The sequence below is a fragment of the Xiphophorus hellerii genome, chromosome 22 (genome assembly GCF_003331165.1).
Source record: "Xiphophorus hellerii strain 12219 chromosome 22, Xiphophorus_hellerii-4.1, whole genome shotgun sequence".
Taxonomy (NCBI): Eukaryota; Metazoa; Chordata; class Actinopteri; order Cyprinodontiformes; family Poeciliidae; genus Xiphophorus; species Xiphophorus hellerii.
In genome coordinates, this window is record NC_045693.1 from 235,946 (window position 1) to 241,655 (window position 5,710).

The window sequence follows — 5,710 nt, forward strand, 5'->3', positions numbered from 1 at the left end:
TCTCCACTTTAGTCTTGCAGAAAGTTTTCACACTTATTGAACTATTCCATGTTTTACTGGGAAATAAAATAGTTCAGCTTAAATTAGAGCGGATTCATAAACTGGAAGGTGAACAGTAAATGTTATTTAAACCTTTTTAACAAATTTAATTTCTTCCAACTTTTACGTCATAATTCTGCAGCAGAAGAATCTGGACGATAAATCTGAACATAATCAATGTTTGAAAATGATAATATTGAAGTGATGAAAGCAGTCTGAGTCAGTGAACGCATCACATCCCGACCGACCACTCCCGGCCCAGCATCCAAACAGAACCGGGTCAGAACCGGGTCAGAAGCTGAAGCCAATGCTCCACTAAAGGCCTTTGCTGTTAGCAGTTAGCTTCTTGTTTAAAAGCGTCCTTCGTCTGCTAACCGTGCTGTCGCTCTCAACATCTTTAAAATTCACCCGAGACGGCGGCCATCTTTACCGCTGCGGCGGCCATCTTTACTGCTGTAAACGGAGCGCTGCTGGGAAGCAGCTACGTTCTTCTTCTGCGCATGCGGGCCGCTTTGGGGGCGTAAACCGTTCGCTCAGAAGTCTGACTGCAGTCACATTCAATCCGACAGGAACAGGAACAAAAAGATCTGAACTGAGCATGAAGATCTGCTGCGTGAATGTAAACTCTGTAAACTCTCCGTGCCTTTAGGGGGCGTTGTAACTTTGTTGTTCAGTGATAGTTTTTCAGTGTTTAATTCTGCAGCCAAAGCAGCTGATCAATAATTATCTTGGTTTCAAAGTGTCTGAAAATCCCCTCAACATTTTATCTGCCTCCTCCGAGATGAAAAACTCGACAGTTATGAAGTGAAAGGCAGTGAGAAGTGTTGTGTTGGTGGTCTGGTGTGTTGTGTGCATCAGAGGGTGGCTGAGCTGTAAACATGCGGCTATCGCTGCCGCCTGTCTGAGATCACGGCCTGCTGCAGCCAGACCTCGTGTTTATGCTCGGCCACCAACCCGAGACCCGCTCAGGGACCGCGCCGCTCTGGAAAAACGCTGCCACGAAGAGAACAGCGTGCCACCCGATCCCTGCACGCTGCAGATACTGCAGAAAAACACGCAGACAGACGCTGGCGGGGCGGCGTCGGGTGTCGCGCTCGCAGGAAGTGGAGAACCGGGGATCGAACGGCTGGGAGAAGGAGACACCGCTGTCGATACTCAGGATGGATGAGACGGCTTCAGGATGCTTCTGTTCTACCTGCGTTACCTGGACCCACACACACACACACACACACACGCACACACACACACACACACACACACACACACACACACCCTCTGATGAAGCTTTTAACTGTTTAGATGAAAACTGAACTGTTTAATTTCTGCTTGGTCTCTATTTATTTATTTTAGATCAATTTATTTCCTCCTCATTGTTAATGAAACTCAGATTTTCCAGATGATCAGTGAATGAAACAACAAAACGATACGGATTTTCCTCTGCTCTTAGTTTTATTAGACTTTGACTAAATATGATGAAAATACCCTAAAAGTATAATTATACTTTATATGGTACAGAGGGCGGAGCTATCAGTCGTTGTTATTATTATTATTATTAATATTATTGCTCCTGTCAGAACACAGAAGGTTTTCTGTTTTTCCTGGTTTTGGTTTTTAGACGCATTTTTCCGGTTTCCTGTCCGACTGAAGTCACTGCTGATTCCTGGAAAATTTAGTTTGATTCCAGTTTTTTCCAAGTTTGTAATTTTAGAAAAACTATGAAAAATACTTTAGTTCCTTTTCTATTGTCTAATTATTCCTTCCTTGTTTTTGCTACTCTTACAGTTTGTCATGAATTCATAGACAATTTTTACCTTTTATGTAACTAAATTCTGGGTTTTTTCCATGATAAATATGTTGAATAACTTCTAAATATGTTTAACCAGTAAAATAAATCTGACCTGAGAGAGAGAAGAGATGTTTCACCACAGGAAGATTTTATTAACACTAGAATAAAGAGATTATCTTTGTCCTTATTGCATCACTCAGTATTTTAATCGTTTTGTTGTGAAGGTTGTTTCAGGTTATCTACTGTGGAGAAAATATTTTTTCTGATAAATCTCCACCTCCCATCCATATTCAAGCTGGAGTTTGGGTGACAGGAGCTTTAAAGGTTCAGATTTATACCTGAAATAGGAGAAAATGAGAAGATAATGAAAAACCAACCCTGCTGCCAGAAACTACAACAGTGGAGCCATTTTTGTAGTTTCTTCTTCCATCTGAGGTTTAGGTGCTTGGACTCATTTAAACCTTTGATTAGTTTGAGCTGAACAGATAGAAAACCTGAACAGACCAGAGGATAATGTCGGAACCGGTCCGACTCAGAACCGGCACAGAAACTGAAGGTTTCCTACAGTTGAGCTGGAATTTTCTCCGGATTGGGAATGTTTCCATTCAAACATGAGATGTGGTGAGGTCTGAAAAGTTTTCCTGAACTGGTTTGTTGGGTTCAGGAATCAATCAGTGAATTGATTTCTGACTGATTTTGTTCTCTTGCTGCTGTTTATAGCTAGAAGCTTTTTTTACAGTTGGTTTGTGAAACATGAGATATTTCCTACAGCTCACCACCTCGTCTTGATGTTTTTCTTTTCTGTGACCTTTTAAGGTTAATCTTTGAAATGAGGGCAGGCCTTTCCAGATGGGGCTAAACGAGTCTTCTCCTCTGTTAGCCAAATGAAATGCACATCTGGTAGAATTAGCTCTGTGTCTAATTTAGCAGTTATTAGTCGGTTCAGAAATCTTTTCTAGTAATTTGCTGCAGTTTGTTGTTTTTTCCTCGATGCATGCAGGTCTGTTGGGAGCGTTCGAACGCGCACATCCAGCGCCTCCAGTGAATTTCCGCCTGTAGTTTAAATGAAGCAGAAGTCCGTCCCTACAGAGAGACACACATTCGCTGGGTTTCTCTCTTTCACACTCACACTAACGTCCTCTCTGACCTCCCCTTTGCAAGTCTAATGCCATGCTCCAGAGCAACTGCTCCTCTGATGCGCTCAGAGCGCCATGCATGCAGCCCTGCTTATATAGAAACACACACTCTTGGCCTCATTAGCCCATGACTAACGGCTTAACAGACGCTCTGCAAACCGTGTAGACTTGATGCATCCTTTACGGGACGGGGGGCTTGGCTCGGCGGACCACGGAGGCTGTCGAAAGAGATAATCGGAGCGCTGCTTATCCGTACTCACTGTTCCTAATGTCATTTCCCTTCTGTGTTCGTTACTTAGAAAAACCCAGCAGCAACAGATTGGAGTTTCCACTCCTCTCAGTGACGGTGGGTGGAACCGACAGTGTTTACATGGGTTTCTAAGCAGATTTATAAAGCGAAGCAGCGATTCACACACTGACACGGTTTCTCGTGACTTGACAGTCCAGCTCTCAGAGCAGTTGACCTTCACACTGTCGTGATGCAAACACTGGTTCTGAAAGCTTCAGGTGTCAATCTAAGGGTTCGTTCACACCAGTCATGTTCAGTCTGCTTTATTCCAACTCAGTCCGTTTGTATAGAAAATCTGGATCGTTTGGGGAGAAGTGAACTCTGGCGCGGTTCAGTGAGAAACAGAACCAAAGCTGCTGGAATTAGAATGAATGTTGCAACTTTGGTCCCCAATCAAATTTCGTCTACCGGACCGTCAGCTGGGAAAACGCCGTCAGTAGCAGATTGAAAAAGTGGCAGAGTGATGGAGAACACCATCTTAGCTCCATCATCAGTTGGCATCAAACCGCCACACATGACGGAAATGTTTGGAGGTAAAGACTTTTTTCTGGTTCTTCAGAAATCCATTGACCTGCATAGAATAATTTTTTAGGATTTCCAAGACAGAGTTTTTCCAACACTGATGGGTTTCGGAGTAGAGGGGCTGCAATGAAGCGTCTTCTGTCCGAGATAAACTACAGACTGAACTCCTGCTAGGACAGCAGAATACGTCCAGAAAGATTTCTTCACTCTGATGATTCCTGATGAATACCTGAAGAAGAAAATGCTATGAAGATGCTCATCCATGAATCTGGTTGCTTCTGATCCGAGAGACTTTGCCCCAGTGCCACCCAAGGACAGTCATGGATAAAAAATTGGATCAAAACCCAGCAGGAACATCGTCCAGCTATCCAGGAACAGTTTGGTGATGATCTAAGAAATCAAATGTGCAACACGTCACAAGACTCAAAGGAAACAACTGGGTTAAATATCAGATCTTTGAATGTTTGGAAGCTCCCCAGGTCTGAAGCCCACCGATCACCTGTGGTCAGAAAGAAACCGGGTCACCTCTGAGCACTGAGAAGGTGAGGATGAAGCACCATCAGTCAGAACCTGGACCAGACATCGGTACCCAGGAATACATTATTCAGAAGATACAGAGGAGATCCTGATCACATGCCTGCAAAAACTAGCCCAAATCATCACCCTCCTCCGCCGTGCTCAACAGCTACTATGCTGTGCTTGGTTTGGTCCAAACCTGGAGCTGTGGATTACAGGCGGGTTTGGGTCCAGACACAGAGCAGGTGTCTGTAAAGGTTTGGTTTATAAGGCTCCACAGTTCATCTCATCACTGCAGATCGAACCTGAATGGACAAGCAGATGCTCCTGACCTCATGGGTTAACAGCAGGTTCTGGTTTAATCTTATTAAACAGAACCAACCATGACTTTGCACTCCTCTAGCAGCTTAGCTGAGCTTTGAACAGGTGTTGCCGCTGTGTGCTTCTTTAAGCTCTGGTTCTGTTTACGTCTTGTCGTTTAAGCGGACCGTTTCTGGCTCTGCTCCTGAAACATCATCTAATACTTTGTACTTTATAAAAGAAGCCATGTTGGAGTCAATCCCCCACTCTGCGCTGTACCCTCGCCCCCACTGACCTCCGGCTGCAAGACTAATGCTGTGATCTGCAGCAACTGACTCACACAAAGCCTCATATGTACATACCGCGCTGGAAAACAAGCCCACATTCTGGACCCATTAGCTTATGACTTCAGGCTTAGCATGTATGGAAATAAACACACACACAGGCACACACACATATAGGAATAATGTCCCAGTATGCTCTATAGGAGGCGGTAAGACTGTTGAGCCGAGAAATTTTCAAGCTGTTTTTCATCCAGACCCTAAAAATTCCCCATCCTGGGTTCTAAGGAGCCAGTAACTGGTACCGCCTAGAAATGTTTGCTTTTGGACCAAACTAGGTCTGATGTTGGTATGATTCAAATATTCATAACCTTCAAGATGATCATCGCTCCTCCTGATCGTTAGTGCCATAACCAGGTTCTGCACTTTGAGGATAATGGGTCCATTCAACATGTCTGCCACATTACTGGCTTGTTGGGTGTTTATTCCTTAGGTTTGAAGTATAACAACCCTCCAAAACTCACATCAAAGCAGTCTTTTGCAATGTCATCACAGCAAGCATGACTGGGATAAAGTTTGTCCTGCAGTATATTGTGCTGTACTGACTAAACCATGCTTAGAAATTCTCAGCTTCTTGGAATCTGGGAGCTACTAGGATGACAACTTTTTTTCCCTGTTTGGAAATGGGAACGCTGACGGGATTTACTGGAGATCCTGCATCTGGCAGAAAGAAAAGACTCCACTACATCAAGCTTCAGCTGTCGGCCAGTTGTTCTGACATTTGATTCTACAAAGAGTTAATAGTCGGCTCAATGACTGCAAGCTCTCCTGGTCCCGCAGC